The following is a 20,883-nucleotide window of genomic DNA, read 5'->3' on the forward strand; positions in this document are numbered from 1 at the left end:
CCGTGACCCCAAAAGGGATAAAACCGATTAGAAGATGAATGAATGAATCTTCCGCCATTGGCTAACGATCCACGAAGTTTTAGCTCATGCAGAATACAGAGCGACAAACACGTTATTGTATCTACACCAATGCAGTATAATGACAAAAATAAGTCTATACCTTATTTAGAGGCTTTGGACTGGCAAATGTGTTACCCATGACTTTGTGACTTGATTTTGACTTAAGGCCAAAGACTTGAAACTCGGTCTTCCAAAGTCAAATCAGTTGGCAATTTTTCGCGATACGGCCGCCATGCTGGAACCAGAAATCTTCAGTAGGCAGGGATTTGTCCGAGTCTGTCTGTGTCAACATTTCTTTAACAACCCCCTTGCCAATCGGGAGTGGGCTTGATGGAAGTCTACATCCCCACCACTTTGGCTCAAGAGAAAGTGCCAATCAAACTCTTCAAACGTTCAACATGAGACCACCGAAATTGATTGAGGCTTCTGATCAGTTAATAACTTAAATTTTGATTTGATTTGAAATAGTTTATTTCAAGCAATCAAATAAGAATAGTACACAAAAACATTACAATCATCAGTTATACATATATACAATGACGTATCAAACTTGGGATAATTAGACATAAATATTGCTTAAAATGGAGTGGAAGGAAGCGAATTTGTATAATCCCCCCCTGTTCTGTAGTAACCATTTCATTACATGATTTATCATTATCCGGTTCATAACTTTATCAGACAGAATTAAGAATCCCTAGGTATCAATGAGAAAATCAACTTTTAAGTCACTTGAAGATAGTTGCATAGCTGCCGTGAGCCACACGCGTCCGTGCTGTAACCCGGACCGGAAAACATTTAACGAAAATAATTTTCAATAAAGAAAAAAATTTATTAAGAAAAAATGAGGATCATCAAGAAAATGTTAAAAAAATAGTCCCCTCCGCCCCCTACTTCTGATTGGTTCGACACACCCAATCCAGTTAAACAGTAAAGGCCAACACACAGACTTCCTGATTGAGATACATTTAAAAAGAAAAGTAAAGGGAGTCAGATAATGTAGCCTTTTACACAAGTCAGTTCACACTAATGTGAACAGAAAAACAAGAATGATAGACTGGGTTTCACTTCTGAGCTTAAACTGGAGCTCTACATCATATTTCTTGCAGGGATCTTCATAAAATGAGTTGTATTTTTTAAAATATAAACAGTACAGACCAAAGGTTTGGACACACCTTCCCATTCATTTGAATGAGAAGGTGTGTCCAAACTTTTGGTCTGTACTGTATGTGTGATCAAAACTGTGTTTAAACAGTGGCGGGGTCTAAATGTTTTTTTTTTCTTGAGCGCCGAGTTCAAACAATTGTTACGCTTATTTGACCTTTTTTAACCACGCAGTGTTACACCATAGAGCTGAAAAAGTGGCTTTAAATACAGAGGCAATATTTTATTTTTGTAAAATTGTCTTTGGCTGGTTGACACCTTTGCTTTAACAAACAGTAAAAACTGGACCCACAACACATTTTAGATCAAAAAGAGGTTTTGTAGCTAGACAGAAAGTACGGATGGTTGCTTAGCACGTGTTCAGAAGCAATCTTCTTGATTCCTCTAAGTCCAAATGCTGGTTACAGCTAAACAAGTTTTAAATCAGTTTTTTCTTATTCGGATATTTTGGCGCGTAAATAAAGGTTTGTCAGACAATGTCTGTTTACTTTGGGAAAGCAAAATGTTTTCTACACCGTATCCCAATCTGCTCTGCAGAGGCAGCCGGTGCTTGGCAGGAAGTCAACCAGTGGGTTGGGAGGCGGCTGGCGACTTCTACAGCTGTGGACGAAAACTGTCTTTTTATAGCGCAGTGGCCAGGCGGGGTCATCGGGTGTGAGTGGCTCACAGCACTTACAGCGTGGGAGAGCTGCTCTCATTCAGACAGCGGGACACTCAGAGAGACGGGCATGATGGGAAACACAGTCAGGATCCGTCACAACAGAAGATGAAAATGCTAATACACCAAACTCTTTAATTTGTGATCCTGGACGGGTGTCATGAGGCAAACACAGGAGGTTTGCTGAAGCCAACCCAGGAAATGGATCGAGACAAAAAGACTCCAATCTGCCAAGAAATGACGGGCCAGGCCACTCCCCCATCTCAGCCTCAGGAAATAACCTGGTCCAAATCCAGGATTTTAATCTCCCAGCTCCTCTGCTCATCACATGTGCACAATTGCATGCGCCCGCCATTCTCAGATGTAACCGCTTTGATTCAAAGCGGAGGAGAGTCTGTGCCAATACAAACAAGCAGAGAGAGCGGAGTCTGTCCTGAAGCACACAAAGACACCGGTCCGTCCGTCACATCAGAGATTTCTCACTGCTCAGCAGCTGCACAAGGACCCAAACACCAGGCAGGCCTTGTCCTCCAAAAAATGAGACAGACTAGTGATCTCCCTGCTTTTTAGTTCAGTCAATTTTCTCTTCGGATAAACACATTTGGATGCATACAAGAATGGGTTAGGCTATTTGTTTGAGTAAATGTGCTGTGAGGGTTTGGTGTAAACTGCAATTTCAGCAGCCTGAAATGTAAAGCTTTTTCCATTATTTGTTGTTGTTTTCTATAAAATCTGGTACTTTGTTTTTTCTTCAATATAAAGGAAGAAAAAAGTTTTAACCACACACAACTGAAATTTGTCAGCGACTCAAAAGATAGTTATAGTAGTTAACCCCAATCCTTCACAGCAAACTTATGTCTTATAAATGTCTGTGAGCATCAGAGAAAGTTTCGTCTTGACAGATACAGTTCTACAAAATAAATCTGAGGTTTGACGGCCATGAAGACCAGGATTCTCTGAGGGTTTTCATGCATTTCCCTCCCAGCTGTTTGCTCTTGTGGGCCTGAAGTTGCACTGAGCAGTTCAAGTACTTTAAGAATGGAAATGAAGAGAAGCTTCACAGCTAGACTGAAGATGCTCATGAAACTGCAGCAGCCAGCCATGCCCTGGCGTTACCCTCCATGGCTGAAAAAGACCGGACCCCTGGTGGAGTGTGGCCCACAGTATGGGTGCTTTAGTGAACAAACAAGCAGGGCTCTGAGAGCAGCTCCGGGGTTCGAGGCCAGCTCCTGTATCTCAGTTCCCAGGCTTCTCCGCTGTGCCTGGCAGCAGAGAGGTTCAAGGAAACACCGGGACTTTGTGACCCACCGGCAGATCCCGTTTCACGACTCGGTCACTCAGGTGGGAACACAGCATGGAACATACCGCTAACTCCTGCCAGGGGGAGGCTCCAGAGGAGCGGGAGCTGCTGTTTCTCCTTTGTGGAGGGGCACTGAGCTGGAAGCGTCAGTGGAATTTGAGCAGTTGATACTGGCACTTCTCAGACACTTCATAAAGTGCCATTTCCAAATATAGAAAAGCCAAAACCAGAAGCTGATGGATTCAGCACCAAAGTTGAAGGGGAAGTTTCAGTTTAAAGCTTCATACTTCAATGAGGCGTAAATCTTTTCTATTATAAAATAAAACCATTCAACAAATTCACTGAAACAAAACAAAACAGCCCATCCCTTCCTGATTAACGTGCATTATTTCACCATAAAGGAAACATGCACAGTTTTCTGTATTGAACTGCAGAGTATAAAACAGCAGTTTCAAAATGCAGCTTTAAAGAACAACAACCACAGGATGACAGTTCACTTTTTTGGGATTCAACTAAAACTTTTAAACATTTCAAAAGACATGTTGCATTCACTGACATGCTCAGAAGACCTCATTAAAAATGCTAACAATCTCCAGGTCCTGCTGTTTCCTTAATGATCAGGTGTAAGGCAGCTTGGATAACTGGGTTGTTAATAGGATCAAGGTTCCTGCACCTTTTTCCGCTTTAATGAATTTTATTCCTGTGATCGGTAAAATAGGTCTTCTTCCTCAGAGGTGCAATCAAAAATCTAAATTCCTGGCGCTGGCTCAGATATTTCAGACCCTGCTCAGCATGACGGGGAGCTTGTTGGTCAAAAAGTTTGTCTGCAAATGCCGGAACAACAGACTGAATGTGAACCAAACTGAAGTTTCACTTGGAGATGCTTGACTGTATGGAAACCAAGAGCCGGAGCTGGCCACTCCAGCTGTCATTCACGATGGAGGAAGGAGACTTGGGCTTCCATCCATCCCTTTTCAGAACCTGCTGAATCCCCCCTGGGGTTGTTGGAGCCTATCCCAGCTCCTGTTGGGCGAAGGTGGGGTAAACCCTTTAGCAGGTTTTCAGTGTGTTTCAGGGAGACCCGGGCATTGAACACATCAAATTAAAAACCACAAAAAGTTTAACTTTTTAATTATCCAAATATTTTGTGTTGAGTTTTAGTGAACCAGGTTTTTTTTCATGCAAATATTTTTTTTCTTGCACTGAACAGGAACTACATGAGTAATTTTATAAAGATATCCTCTAAGTGTTTGACCTTTGAACACCCCAGCTATCACCAGTGACTATTCACTGTAACTCTTTGACTGTTCAGCGTGGTTGTCATAGATTCTGAAGTGCAGAAATTCTCCACCACAGAATCAGCTGGTTTATGTTTATTGCATAAACATCGTACTACTAAGTGCTGAATATCAGCTTGAGGCTGCTTTTATCTGCTTCACAACCCACTGGAGTTATGTAACATATGGAAATATTGCATGAATGGTTAAAGAGCTACTGGAGTCAAAAGATCTTAATGTCAGGGTCAAGGGTTAAAACAGAATACTAAGAACATTTTAATAATTATTTGGGATTTTTTTAAATGACGGATAGCAGTGATCATTTAAGAAGAGGCCTTCAACAGGAAGTACAGGTAAGCCAAGAGGTAACAGGTGAGCCAGAGGATTGTGAACAGTTGAATGAACAGGTGAGCTGATAGATGTGCAAACAGGTGAGTGAAGAGATGAGCTGACGGGTGAGTTGTGTCTGACATTCAGTGGGGCAAATGGAAAAAAAACAGACAAAAAAAACGTTCTTTACTTTCCTCTTGGCTCTTTATTTTTCCTCTAAAACCTTTTGGGAAAGCAGTTGCTGCTTCCACACGGTTGGGCCCAATAAACTTTGGAAAACCAACTGTTTGAAGAAACGATACAATTCACATGCAGAAATGCTTGGAAGGACAAACTTCAACTCTTGGAAGAATAGAAGCAGCAGATGAGTCCTTGTCCAGGAGGCAATTCTGTCCAATCCAATGTTGTAGTTCAGTCTGGCTTAAAGGGCCTTACCATGCAAACTACATTTGTTCAGCTTTAAAGCGTATTATAATGTTCCTTTGTCAAGAACAAAAAAGCCCAAAGTGGTATTTTGATCTATTCATGCAGTTCTGAGTATTACTCTGTACACCCCGCTCTCTGAACACCAGCCCCTCCCAATCCACGAAAAGGAGTGTGTCCTCACATTGTGACATCACAAAGTGGGGCACACAAACTTTTTCCATGTAGCTGGAGGTGATGGGCTAAACACTTTTCTTTTATATTCACAATAAGCACATCCATCTTTGCAAAGGTTTGGATGTTGCAGACATGCTGCCGAGGCTCTAAGTTGACACCATGAACTGGGCGGCACCCACAAGGAGCGAAAGGTGAGATCAGAGATCCAGTCTTTTTTTTAAAAAATCTTTCTTTTGTGTGTCAAAGGTCATCATAAATATGGATGTTGTTTACTATAAAAGGCTTAAGAAATAAAAGGACACGGGCCCTGCCTCTGCTGTGGTCATGCTGACACTTTTAAATGGTCTGGGTGCTCTTACATCTGTGAGGACCATGTGCTGAGGCGGCAAACTCCCAGCAGGCACAGCGCAGCAACCCCCCCCCCCACCCCCACATCTGTTTGGAGAGATTTTTGTCAGTGTGCATTTTCTTGGGGCCTCCCCTGAGTTCCCAGCAATCACCAGGGGGTACATACTATAATGGCTGAATTTATGTGCAACACCTTCCTTTAAGGTCTGAGGTGGTTCCAGAGAGCTACCCGCGGTGCTCTGAGCTCCCTCCTGAAGCCTGGAGGGGCTGCAGCAGAGCGGCTGGAGACCAGCAGGAGGGGACACCCAGACGTTATTCCAGCTGCATGTCATCTGTCCTCTTCATTCATCCCCTTCAAAGTGTTCATAGATGCTGGGACCCCGAGTCAGGACAAGGAGCAGCTCTCCTGAGGTGGAAGTGAAAGTGGCAATTAGCCAGAGCCTTTGAGAAAAGCTGCTCGTTAGGCCTGATATCTGCAGCCTTATTTAAAGAGAGTGGTGCGAGCCTGTGCTGCATGCTGGGATGTGCTTGGCAGGTGGACGCTTTAAATGAAAGGTCTCGTGTTGTTGCCTGTAAAAGCTGCAAGTTGCTACAGATGAAAAGGTGACCAGTTTGTTCCAACTTTCATTGACTCTGCAGGAGCTTTTGGGGATTTTTGTTGGGATTTAATAACCCGTCTTCAGAGTGGCACAGGATTATTAACACTACAGTCTGTTTGCTGGAAGGATTTACAAGCCTTTTTTTCATTAAGCACAGGCTTCTGTAAACTCCACACTGTGACCTGTGTACTGGAATTCTCCACATTAACATAGAGTCTGAAGCGATTGGAGCAATCCTGCAGCTTTTAATCTGTGCAGCTTTCAGAGTCCCTGTTTGCTCTGGAAAATAATTCCTGCTTTCAGCACTTGAACTAACCACAGTGTTTAAACTGGCTGTTACATCATAGACAGAGTAGCACATTGTTTTGATGGTGTCTAACTGAAGGGAAACCCTGAAAGCAGAAAATGACTCAAAAACTTGATATGTTTGCAGGAAATCCTCCTTGTCTATCCATGCCAGATCCTGATAGATCTCCTTTCATTTGTCCACAACGATCCAGGCCTGAAGGCTGATGCTCTCCCCCCACATGCAGGTGGCAGTATACCCTCTTCTCATTGGTTTACCATTCACTGATGAATAAGAACACAAGGGTTTGGGGACCATTAGACAAAAGGTCTTTGGAGCTGAAATTGTGTTTTGGGTTTTCCACTGGTCTGTTTTCAGTTGGTTGCAGTAGTTTGACGTTGTGGTTTGATGCAGAGATGATTTTACATGGAGGGTAAGTAACTGAACCCAAATCTTTGGAGAACCGCGCCCCAGCATGCTTCACCATCACAGCAGACCCTCATAATTAGAACTGATTTCTACACCACCAAGCCGACTGCAGCACAGTTAAATTATGTCCAAGCTCAGAATGGAACAATCACAGAAGACAAAGACATCAACAGTGCAGAAAAAGACACAAAGATCATTTTATTAATGACCCAAACATCTAACAATTCAGATGAAAAGACCACAAATACCCATGGTTTAGTTCAAAAAACACAATTCAAAGTAAAAACTTGACATAAAAGTAAAGCAAAAAAAGACGTTGAGTAGTCTGTAATCACAAGTGGAGCTTCATAGATAGAAACGTTTCACATGAATTCATTTGTCCAACATTCTAACAGAATATGAAAGATAAAACTGTTAAGTTTATTTATTTATTTATACTTTCAGTCACTGACATCAACGAATCCATGAGAACATTTTCTTTTATTGCACAGCCCAGAAAAGGTTCAGATGGGACTCTGGTTGGAAGCTGAATATTTTACCTGCTGCAGGTTGGAACTCCAGCCGCCATCTGGAGGATGAAGAACCACAGAAGGTTGCTCTTGGCTGTGAGTGAGGCTGCTATGAACTGATGGAGGTTTGAAGCCAAAACTGGGATGCCCTCCTCTGTCAGTTTTCAGGATATGTGGATGGCGTCTGCCGGTCATCCAGCTGCCCGTTTTCCACCCTCCTTCTGAGCAACACTTTTCCTGTCAAAGAAACCGCACTCGAACGGCTCACACATGTGGGTCATTAGAGCCCAGAGAGAAGAGCCGCACCATTTTCCAAACCTCTGTGTCCATTTTCACATTTTGTCCTGGAACTCAGCTCCAGAAGGAAACCCCCAGACGAGAACTACTGAAACACAATATCCAGAATCGCATGGAAAGCGTGCGGTTTGGCCAAAACTGTTCCCACTGCAGTAAAACCGATACTCCACTCTGAGGCGGTCCTGCAGGGGTCTTCCACGTCCACACATCGCTTCCTTTTTGATTCATTTTTTTAAGGATCTACACTTTTCCAAAAGTCATCCCAAAAAACCCCCCACAAATTTTATATAAAGTTCAAAAATATTTATTTTGGACAAGTGAACACAAGTGTAGATAACAAAAATAGACAATACAAGACAAAATTATCTTATAAACTCTCACCCCCTCTACCTTAAGTCATGACTTTCCTAAACCCAGTACTTCCATCACCATCAAAGTCCAGTGCCCTACCCAAATGTACATTCAGTTACAGCTGCACATGTAATTCTCATTTCCAAAAGCACCCAAATGAATAAAACAATCTCATTTTATAACCAAGCACATTTACGAATGCTGATGTTCTGTATTGTTTTGTATTTGTACAAATTTATCAATGATCATATTTCTGTATTTATACTTAAACTCGTTTATGTTTGGACATCGTTTCAAGCATTTACTGGTTCTGTTCCACAGCTTCACTCCAAAAATTGAAACACAAAATCTTTTTTTATTTATACTTGCTTTATGTAAGAGAAATTTATTTTTTCCCCCTAAAATGGTATTTTTCCTCACATTTAGTAAAAAACCTTTGGATATTTTTTTTCTGCCTTAAATATTATTTGAGCTGTACAATACTCTACTAGACCATAAAATGTTAGTAATTGTGATTGTATAAACAATTTGTTTGTGTGCTCAAGGAAACTGACTTTGTGTATGATTCGCATTGCTCTCTTTTGAAGTATTGAAAGTGAACGTAAAGTTGTTTGATAGTTGTTCCTTCAAACCTCTACACAACAAAAAAAATATGGTGAGACCAATGTACAGTACAACGTGGAGTGATTTGTGGTCCAGTAAACATTTTTGCTTTTAATATGTATACCATTTTAGTGACCAAATAACATCCTTTTTGTTTTACTTAAATTTAGTGAAAGTTTAATTACATCAAACCTCATCTTCAGTTTTTTTCCCATCTTAACAATTTCTATAAGTTGCTGCAGATCATCCTCACCACAAAAAAAGTGGGTGTCATCAGCAAATAAAACTAACTGTAATTTATTAGAAACCTTAAATAACTAATTTATATACAAAATAAATAAAATTGGTCCCAGAACTGACCCCTGAGGGACACCACAAACAATGTCCAAACATTGGGAACTGTCATGATGTGTTGAGGCGTGATCAGACCCAAACGCTGGAACCCAGGACGAGACACAAAGATATTAGACGAGTAAGGGTTTATTTTTAGGAAGATGCAAGAGTCCGTGACGTCGTCACCAGAGATACGGCGAGGCGAGGATGTAAGTTAAGTCTTTCTTTGTTGATGAAACTGAGTGGCGTAGGTGGGAGTCATAGTTTGGCAGAGTAGTGGCTGGGCTGGAGTCGTGGCTACCCCGCGACCTGTCCTTTAGCGGGGGGTTCTGCAGTTTAAACATAACTGACATTGTTCGACAATATTATCCGTATTACCACAGCAGAAGTAAGCCCGCTCATCCCTTCTTTTTTGACGTTCCTCTGGAGTAAGTTTGGAGTGTCCGATTTGCATGGGTTCCTCCAAGACTTCCCAAGAGGTTTCCTGTTTGGATGTAGAAGGAGGAGTGTTGGGGAAAGAAGCAATGAAATTGTAGTTGTTTGATGGCTTGGGTATGGTGTAGATCTTTTCCGATTGTCTTTCCTTTAACTGTGCGTCCGAACGAAGAGCTGCAGACACCAACTCCTTGAATGTTTGAGCTTCGGGTTGGGAGCAGAGATGATCCTTTATAGTTTCATTGAGTGACTGGTTGGAGATTCCCTTGAGAGAAATATCTGGCCATCCGGCTTCTACAGCCAGAATGCGGAAATCTACGACATGGTCACTCACTGAGCGATTACGTCGCTTAAGGCTGAGTATTTTCCATGTGGCTTCATCCTGACGACGAGGCTGGTCAAAAAAAAAGTCTAAATTCTTCTAGGAATAGGTTGTACGGTAACTGAATTGCATGTTTCGCAAGGAATTAACTATTAGAGCAGGGGTGGCGAAGCGGCTCTCGGCCAATAAGCATGTGGCTCTTTGCGTCTCATTACATTGTGGCGACCTGGGGGTTAACCCCACCCCAGCACCTAAGACTCATGGGAAGTGGGGAATCTTGTGTAAAGTTCCTGACCATGACTGTGGGGGCTGTGAACAGAAGTGACGTCCCTGCTGTTTGGCTGTTTGTGTGTGGGTAAATACATGGGTGTTGATGTTGGTGAGTAGAATACACTATTTGCTCCTCTGCTTACATCTCCCTCTCTGAGACTGTTCCCAGATGTGCTGTGTATGGGGCACGGACAGAAAGGCAATGCAGCCAGTTGATTAGCAGCTGGGCTCGTTACTATGTTTTCTATATTGTGCATCATTTCATAGTTTTTTCCCTCTTAAACCACACTCAAATCTATCAGAGGGTATTAAAAAGAAATAATAATAAAATTAATTTGGCAGTGTGTATGCTTTGATGATGCTCCAGAAACATAGGTCATCATCTACGCGGGTTACGCCCAATGCCGGAAAAAAATAAGTAAACATTTGATGTGCGTGCAGACTGTTACCCTCATGGTCAAAATGGAGAAATTCAGAGTATAGAGATAAACACAGGACGTTTCTGGAAGAATGGGAGGATTCTTACTTTTTTTCTGAATGGAATGGCAAGTCACTATGTTTTTATTATGAGCTTTTGGAAGCAGGAAAATTGTTCATGGCATAAAAACCATTGAACTGGGATTTCTGTCAATGAGTATTTGCACATCTTATCCTGATATTCCTGGATGCAGAATTTGTTTTTTTAATTCAGGTCCCACGTTTCCAAAAAAATCCTTAAATCTTTTAACAGTATCCTTCATTAGATGTATTTCTTTGTCGTCAGTAATTAAATATTTTGGATAAGTGTTTTCCTTGTTACCTTTTCTCAGAATAGTATTAAGGATACCCAATGTTCTTTTGATAGTACTTTAATTTTTCTCTAGAAGTTTTCCATAATATTCCTTCCATGTTCTTATGATCTGCGTTAATTTATTTTTGTATTTTTTACATTAATTTCTGCCTACTTGGTCCTCTTTTTTAATGAGTTTTTTTTAAAGGGTATTACTTTTTACATGCATTTTGCAATCCTTTTGTAATCCATGGACAATGGAAATACTCATTTTTTTCTCGAATTTTGAACTGGACAATGTTTATCATACAACAAACCAAATTTCAGTAAAAATACTCATAAGCTTTATCCCAATTATGTTCAAGTAGCTCAGCTTTAAATGCATTGATGGAGGTTTCGGTTTTGATTCTTCTGTATCCCATTGAAAAATCCAACATAAACACACAAAAACGCATGAAATCTGAATGAAGGCTGCCATTCAACCAGATGACTTTGGCTTCATAGCATCTTTCTAATGAGGCCACCTGGATTAGCAATGAAATGGTTAAAAAAAGACACAGGTTCAGATACATTAAATTAGCTAAAAATTAATATTTTACTGAAATAGTAAACTTCTGTAAATGTTTGTGCATTTGATCCACTATTTACAAAGCAAAAGAAAAGCATTGTGGCTCAAACTTGCAAAAACTATACGTTTTGCAGAATTTATCATAAAATATCAGTTTTTACTGTCGGATGATCTGAGATTAGCGGCTGGGTTGGTAAAGGTGAAGGACTGACATGCAGGAAACCAGGGTTCAATTCCTGGGGGGGAATGAACAAGCAAGCAATTGAATTGGGGAGCAGTTAACACCACCCAGTGAGGGCCCTTGGGCAAGACCCTTAACGCTACTGCCTACCAGCATGAATGTGCATGAATGATCCCGGTGATGGTCAGAGGAACCGTAGATGTGAACTGGCAGCCACGCCTCTACCATCACCAAGTATGAATGAGGAGTGAATGAAGAAAAGCGCATATAAATTTAATCCATCATTATTAAAAATATTTATATATTTTTGAGGGCAGCAGTTTAGCTCAGGCAGTAGAGCAACTGAAGGGTTGGCAGATCAATCCCCGCTCTCCCCAGCCAGCTGTCAACCCCCCCCGTGCGCGACCAGCCTGCAGCTGAGTGCTCCCCCAGGGGATGGAAATGCGGAGAAGAATTTCCCCATTGTGGGATAACTAAAGTATCAATTATTATGAATATGTTAGACAGTCTTCTTTGCTCGTCAGCGAAAAAGCTGCAATTTAATTCTTTTTTACAGGTTTGAGCTGAAAATCCAACCACTTTTCTATGAAAATCTGAGTTCTTCTTTCTCTTCTACCTCAACCTGACCCGCCTGTCTTCTAAAAACATGCCATTAATTAGCTTTTATTCCAAAGTGGTGATTTATTTAAGTGATTGCTTCTTTTAAAAGGCAGGGATCAGTTTCAAAAGAAAAGATTTTGAAGTTTTCAGACCTTCTGTCTGATCTCATGAGTCCTGAAATCCTCAGAATCCACAAAGATCTACCGAAATAGTTTGCAACCTCTGGAACTGATCCAACATCTGTCTGAGGATTTCAGGAGAACCAGAGATTTGACCCAAATCCAGCAGGTTCTCAAACAGATGTTCAGCAGACACAACCAATCACATGGTGGCAGAAGATGACTGGAGTTTTGAGGAAAACTGCTGAAGCTGTTCTCTGGAAGATTTTGCCGTCTGACAGAAGAGCGCCTTTGACCGATCAAAGTCAGCTGTTTCCACAAAAACTAAGCTCTGATCTATCATCTGTCTTCCACCGAGGAAACCAAACTGTGTCTGCATGAAAAAGAGATGTGACTGCAGGTCAGGACAGCTGGAACTGATGTTCTGACCAAAAATGATCAGATGGAATTTTTGTGACAGGACATCACCGCTGTGATGAACTCTGTCAGCAGCGGCAGCAGAGATCCATGTGGTCGTGTGTGGAGTCGGTGGGTGATGGAACAAGGTTCCCCCTGTTCTGCGAGGCTCTGCCCGTGTTTACCTTCCTGAGCCTTTCATCACACAGAGAGGAGTTTAACATGCGACCCTGAAGCTCACACAGAGACACACATTTATGCTGCAGAGCGACCACCACCAAGCCCAGCAAACAAACAACCCTATACCACCGACAAAAATGTGAAGCTAACTTCTGAGGCTTATGTGCAGCTGCATCATGGGAAAGAGATCAACAGCAGGCTGCATGTTGGGATTGACGACCCCTTGATGCTTTTAGCTCAGTTTTTTCTTCCAAGCCCCCCCTAAGAAAAACAGCTGAAAAAAGAACAATGAACAGTTCGATTTTTCTATCATATAAGATTGCATGTTTAACTTTTTGTCACTTTTTTTTTTTTGCCAAACTGCATAAATGAAGACCAACCTGAAAGAAATAAAACTAGATTTTGGCGTCAAGACTGCGTTAAAAAAACAAAAAAAAACATTCTTTACTTGTTTTTTTTAGTTCATTTATTTTCTAAATAAAATGTTCACCTTTATTCAGGTCTTCAAACAAAAGTTCGGTTTATAACTTTTACCTTTCCCCAAACCACTGTGCTCATACAAACACTATTTCTTATTAGGAGTTAATCAATGACCCACTGTAAGACTAAGCAAGCTCTTATTTTGAAAGGCTTCAAAATGACAACAGGAATTTGGCCTGTTGGACAGTTGAGAATAAGACATCTGTTTATATTTTATTTTATCACTTACTGTAATCAGGCCATCTTCTGGTTTAGTTCTACACTTTTAGAACTGAAGAAAGTTGACATTCTAAGTTTTTCTTGGTGAAAAATGAAATTAAGTCTTAAAATGAAATTGAGTGTAAAACAGAGCATGCCATCAGAAACAAACAATCCTCTCTTTCTCTATAGATTTTTTTTAAAGTACAAGGCTTAGACATCATAACTTGAAATGTCTGTTTTGTTGACATTTTAAACTGTGTTTACTTTGAAAAGTCTAGAGTTTTGTGAGGAATGCTTTTTTCGGCTGCGGCTGCTTCCTGATCATACTCCACCAGCTCCATCAGCTCCCTGTCCGTCATTGGTCTTGCAGTTAGACTCCTGATGTTTGCTCCAACAAGCGCCTGGTCTCTGGAGGACATGTCCAGGCCACAGAGCTGAGGGGCCCGTTTGCGCTTCATTCCCTCTTCACAGTACGGCGCTCTTTGAAGAAGCTATGGTTTCCCAGCAACAGAACTCTCTGCATCCTGAACTTTGCCAACGTGCCGACGGCGAGTCTGACAGGCAGACAGTGGCGTCTAATGAGCCGGACGTATGTGTGGGCATCACCTGGGGCCAGCAGAGTCAATCATTTCTATTCAGGGCAGCCAGACCTTTGTTCACTGTCAGCAGCCTCTCAAACTCTCAGCTGGGGTTACTTTCTCTTCATAGGTGGTGTTTGGAAGCGGCGTGGGTGGGAGGTTCCGATGAGCTTGGAGCATTCTTGGCCTTTTTTAGAGAACACAAAGAAAATCACGGAGATGACGACATTGTGGTCGGACAGTTTTAGTTTCAGTAGATGAATTAATATTCAGGAAAATGTCAGTTTTCTTTTTCTTCAGATACATGAGCTTTTCCAGAGACTTCCCCTGGAGACCCCCAAAGGATTCTGGAACTTTCCAGGCTCTAAAACGCAGCATTCCTCCATCAAAAGGAGGAATGCTTGGAAAAAGAGATGAATACTCCCAGAATCAGTCTTCAAGGGTAAGATCCAGAACCCCCACATTAGTATTTAGGGTGTCATGGATTAGGAAACGGAGGAGCCATGGAAAAATGAACTTAGTCATGGAATTATTCAGAGAGGGGAGGGCAGGAGTCTTCAAAAATCAGATTTTTTCACGATTTCTCTGATGGTTCTAAGATGTTTCGCCACTAACAGCATCAGTGTTTGGTACGACTTTTCACTCCCATTTAAAAATCCCATTTGTAAACAAAGTTGAATCTTGGATTTTTTTTTTCTGTTGTAAAAAAATAAAATCACTACAAGGATCAGTTATATAATTGTTTTACAGTTTAAAAAGTTCAAATGATAAAAAGTGTCCACATATTTAGAGATGCACAGAGTGAACATGAGCTTCTTTTCCCATCCTGTTAAAGGTCACATGGGTCTCTGGAGCCAATCACAGCTGTCGAGGAAGTGAAACTATGGAGGATTGGACCATCGTTCTCTGAGCCGCTCAAATGTTGTGACTCAACATTGAGATGTGAGATGAAAAGGACGTGGAAACAGCTGAAGGCTTCACATTGCCGATGTCAGCTCAGAGATTCAAACTGTAAAAGGAAAGCAGATTATTAATAAGTTTTTCTCATTCACTTTAGTACAATTCATAGATCAGAATTGAAGTTTGCAAATACGTGTGTGCATTTCTCAAAACAATTTGTACAAACAGCAAAACACTATGGATTTCTTGCAAAAGCCTGTAACTTGCTCAAAATCTTTAGTTCATCTCTCCAAACTAAGTCTTTTTGTCATTGAACATGTCAGTGCCATCAGAATGTCAAGTCCTTGTGTCATTGTCTACGAACAAGACAGTCAAATGACTTAGTCATGTTGTCAATATAACTGTGTACTTTAGAGGGAGGTTCTGATGGAAACTATGGCTAAAGTTTTGATGACAATTATTGTAAAATGGAAGTTACACCTTTTTTGTCAGAATGCAAGAGACTGGACAAGATTCACATTTACACTTTTATTGTTCATATTGTAATTTGTTGACAGACCATGTCATACTAACATAGAAAAAACCCACTGCAAACAGTAACACAAAGGAAAAAAAAGATAGGACAATATTCTGTCCAACAGTACAGGCAGTGCAGTAGGAATTGGTGTGGTCTTCCTACACCTCTATTGTTCCTGTATGTTAGGACACAAATTCTCATCCACATCACAGCGAATATCCTCTCTTGCGATGCAGCGAAATATGTTTGTCACATTATGACAACTTTGTAAACCATTTTGCAGTTAATGACTTATACGATGAACTAATGACTAGGTGTTTTGAGGAGTAAGACTATTGCACAGTGAACTATATGATACATTTTGATCAACATGACATAAACAATTGATAATGTAGCAAAGAGCAGAGATTTGTACATAATCATTTGCATGAATGAACCAAAGCAATGCAACTTGTTCAAAGAAGTGAGAAACTGCTTATATGATGTGCACAAGTGACATCATGATGTGAAGATTGAACAAATAGTTTGGGGAATTTCATTCTGATCTGAGAATTTTACTAAAGCGACTGAGAAAAACTGTAAGATACAACTTTTATTTGCTTTATACAGAGAGAGAAACGTTTCCTTAGACTCAGTGACAGATGTTGGGAGAACAGAAACGCCAAATTTTACTTTTAGTGATCTTCACACCCCACAGAGTACATTTTTAAGTCAAACTAAATTGGCTTTGGGGCCCTGCAATGGACCGGCGACCTGTTCGCGGTTAGCCCCACCTTCACCCAATGGTGGCTGGGATAGGCTCCAGCATCTCTGTGAGTGGGTTTAGAAAATGGGTGGATCTGTTTTGTAGGAACTGACATGTTTAGGGGATAATCTGAACCAGACAGTGTGCTGTCAGAGCATTAGAGGTGACAGGAGGACTCTTGTCAGGTTGGAACTCCAGGCGTTGACAGCTGATGTCCTGCTTTGCTTCATTGTTTCTTCTGTGATTTTTCAGCAGCAGCTGACCACCTTTTCAGAATCAACTCACTTTGGAAAAAAAAGGTTTTCTGAAGCATCAGTTCCACCAAAGGCTGCAGCGATATAGAGTGAGCTCATCTTTGCAATAGCATCTCTGAAGCCTCATCCAGGCATCCCAGAGCTTTGAGACAAAAGAAATAACAGGAAAAAAGTGATCCAAAAAGTGTCAATGCAGTTTGGGATTTTATCTCTTTATGAATCTACATCAGTGAGTAAATATTCTTGTTTTTATATGAGGATTTACACCTTTATAAATTAACATTTTATATGTAAGTGTGTGTTTTGGCGTGTTGTGCATTTATGATGTTACATTCACACCTGCCTCAGCAATGCACATTCAAGCAACCACCTTAAATGAAAAGTCTATGCAAAGACAGGCATTTTGGGCTTCTGTGTTCAAAACTCTCCCTTTCATGTATCGCTACACACATTTTTAAGTGTGTTTTCAAGCTCTACATACAAAACATGCAGCCAATGATATGAAAATTAAACCAGTTAAACTTTGACCAGATTTGGTAGTAATGTATGGGTAGTGTCCTTTTTTCTATTCACAGGAGTGCAAATCATTTCAAAGTTGAAAGACAAAGTCTGGAGCAAAATTCACATGAGTTGCACCACTTCAGCATTTCACACCAAGTCTCTTGGTATGTTATGGTACACGTAAGGTGCATGCACTAGTATAGTGGCAGTCCAGTGTGAACAGCACATGCTGAATGCTCAATGAAGAACCCAAGTTCAGGGTGATCTTGAACGCACATCACATGTCTGGTGTGTACATATGTAGCTCAGTTGGGATTTATTGTGGTCTTTTTACATTTGAGTCTCCGTAAAACAGAATCTCTGAGAGAATAGAAGCCTGGACACTCATCTACATCAGAGAAAAATACAACAAATATGAAAACTGTCGTACTTTATTACAAATGGATGGAAGATCTGAGTAATGTTTTTTCTTTCTCTCTCCATCATTGTGATCCCATTGCTTCTGTTCTGATTGGATTTTTGCTACCAGTTGATTCTTCATCCAACATCTTGTTTTTCTCTTACTGATATTATCAGAAAGGAGATCTCCTTCTCCCTGTGTGACCTGCATCTGTAGAATGTGGAAAGACCACACATTATCAGGCTGTAAGGATCTGACATATCTTCTTTAGGAACAGGCTGCATGCTGCTGTAGAGGGCAGGCCAGAATGGTTTTCAGGTCTTAATAAATGGAAGACTTTGTTGTCTGTCTTTTTTTTTCATTTCAGAGGCTGAGGAGTGTTTTTGATCAAACACATCACATTCTATGTATTTTATTGTTGTTTTTCCCCCCTGAATTTTGTTTCAACTTGGTTTTATTTCTTTTAAAGGAAATTCTTTTTTTCACTTTGTTTTCAACTTAGCATCTATTTCTGAACAGATTTTGGTTAAGTCTACATGTTTGTGTCCCTTTATGCAAACATGAAATGAATCCTGCAAACCACAACCGCTTGGTGGTTGGGAGTTAACACAACACCAGCAATTTCTCTGCTGTAAAGACTCTTATCTGTATTAGTTGCGCATTAGTGACAGGTCATGGTACAGAACAGATTAGCCTTCTGCTCTGGTTAGCTGTATATCTGTCTATATGGTATAATCCACATTAACGTCATTAACCCAACATTCCTCCGAGGCTGTCCCAGTCAGACAAATTGAGCGCCTGCGGGTTAAAAGCTGCTCTATAGATGTCTATTGATCCTAAAATGTGTTGGTTTTTGTTTTGTATTTTTGAGCTTTATGTGGTGTTTTTTCTGGTTCACGCTCCAGTTTTAACTGCAGACAGGCATCATTCTGTGAATGACAGTAGGCCTTTAGACTTCCTTGGGGATGGGGGGTGGGGGCGAGACTTACAGATCTCTGCACCTTTCCAGGTGAATATGTTCAGACTGCGATTCTTTTTTTAAACATTTTTATTTAACGTCTAGCAGTTTGTGGCTTTTGAGTTACTGTTAGGAATTTAGTTTTCTGTTGTTTTTTTATTTTTATTTTGTGCTTCATTTCCATCCTGTTTATGTTCAGATTCATGCTTATACCTCAGGTTTCTGTTCCTGCAGCAGCCCCCCACCCCCACCCCCACCCCACTCACTTGTTTCAATTTTCCACCATTGACCTGACATTTAAAGCAGCACGACAGGAAAACTACGGAACATGTCTGGTACAATCTGGAAGGTCTTTCGATCTACACATTTCCTCTAACTTTGTCTTTTTACACAACTTTTCTTTACTTGAAGTGCAACAGATCTGTGTGAACTGGTTGGTTGGTGAGTCTGGTCATTTTTTACTTTACTTGCTTCCTCGGAAGCAAAAAGGGAGGAAATGTTAAAGTGGGCTGCACAGTGGCACAGCGGGGCAGTGGGACGGAGGCCTTCTGGCCTCGCAGCATGGCTCAGGTCCTCAGGTGAATGTGTGATTGAGGCCCTGCAATAGACTGGTGACTGTCCAGCAGTGAGCGTGTTAGGTCAAGCAGCCCTGAGACCCTGTAAGGAACACAACGGGTTCAGAAATGGATGGATGGGTGTAATGAGCAGTTTTGCCCTGCTGTGCAATTACCACAGTCAGTGGTAATCTCATGGGACACATGAACGCCCCAAAAAAAGCCTTTTCTCCCCCGTAGACTAACCACCCATTGCCGCGTAAATTTAATTCAATTTGCGTTAGGGCACCCCTACTATCCTGTCACCTTGCTGCTACGATAACCGTATGTTGCACTGTCTGTGTAGAACACGCTGGAGGGGGGGGGGGGTTGCACGCAGGGAAAACAATGAACAGGTAGAGAGGCGGGGGCTCACCACTCACCACTTATGATTCCAGACAAACTAACAGCTGCTTCCTAATAAAAAATAGGTGTCATCCAGGTTTACTGGATTTAAAAAAAATGCTAAATGCTTAAGGTTCAGTCTAGCAAAAATACTATCAAAACCTATGATCCCTCATGGCTCTCAAGTTCTCTTTTGCAGTATTCAGACGCCCTTGGCTAATTAAAATTTTAGTAGTCTATACTTTGTTGTCCACCAATTTGAGAACCACTAATATAAAATCCAGCTGAGCTGTAATCCTTTGCTACGTGGGATGTTGACCTTCCTCATCTACAAATCTCCTTGGCTACTCTTCCCATCACCTACTCCTCGATGGCCTCCTGAAGGTGCGTCCCTCTGAAACTGTCAAAGTTTACTTTTCTTATCATTTGATTATATAAAAATTGGTGTTAAGATTTCGTGCAGGTTATATATTTCACTATCATTTCACTGTTGGAATTTGTAATTATGGTGGTTTCTAGGGTGTGATAAATCCACAATGGGTCTTTACCTTAACTATCTACTAAATTTCACTTTCTCAGATTTGTTGTTTAAAAGCACTGTTATTTAATTTATCTCAATCATTTTGAAACTGATCAATTTCTGGGTTATTTATATATTCTTGTCAAGACTAATACTGCTTTGTTTTTATCTATGCATCGCATCCTGAGCCTGTGAACCCCTACGCCCCGATCAGCTTCTCTGTTTCCAGGAAATGATGTCACCCATGCATTCCTTGATTTGATGCTGCAACGATGACTGCTCGACGTACCTATTGCTGCACTGAAAGTGACGGAGCGTTGGACCTCCTCTGCATTCCAATGACACTTCTGACTGAATTAATTAATCAATGTCAACTGCAGAATGAATGTAAATTATTCGATTATAGATGTTAAAAGAAAATTATAGCCAGATGGAAGCCTCAAAATTTAGGATGTTCTAAGTTGTATCCTAGTATGCGCGGAGCTCGAATGTGATTCTTAAGTTCATTTGTTTATAGTATGCCAATGAAGCATAGTAATTATGGGCGTTGAACTCGTTCTTAATATTTGGATGGAACCTCAATTAAATGGATGTTCCTTGAGCGCTTATAATTGGTATGCCAAATGGAGAAAATTATGGCTATTAAGCTCGTTCGTGGTACTGTCGTTGGGAGCTTCGAAATAATGGATGTTACTTAAGCGCGTATATATAATTGCCAAAATGGAAGAAGTTTATGGCCATCAAGCTTGTTCTTAGTTTAATAGAAGTTTGAATAATGGCTGTTACTTAAGCATGTCATAATACGCCATCGGAAGCTTTGGATTGGATGTTAAGTTAGTGTCTCATACGGGTTGTTTGGCGGTTTAAATTATAGTTCTGCACAGCGTTTTGCGGAAGTGAGCTTACGTTC

The 20,883-nt window shown here is 40.9% G+C and overlaps 1 long non-coding RNA gene across 1 annotated transcript; it reads left to right on the forward strand.

Moving 5' to 3' along the window:
- Positions 1–5,845: 5,845 nt before the first annotated feature.
- On the forward strand, positions 5,846–8,754 carry LOC110014783. Its single transcript, XR_002289780.2, has 4 exons — positions 5,846–6,337; positions 6,767–6,866; positions 6,998–7,052; positions 7,540–8,754. It is a non-coding gene; the product is annotated as an uncharacterized LOC110014783 (long non-coding RNA).
- Positions 8,755–20,883: the final 12,129 nt, after the last annotated feature.

Source organism: Oryzias latipes, chromosome 11 (genome assembly GCF_002234675.1).
Source record: "Oryzias latipes chromosome 11, ASM223467v1".
Classification (NCBI taxonomy): Eukaryota; Metazoa; Chordata; class Actinopteri; order Beloniformes; family Adrianichthyidae; genus Oryzias; species Oryzias latipes.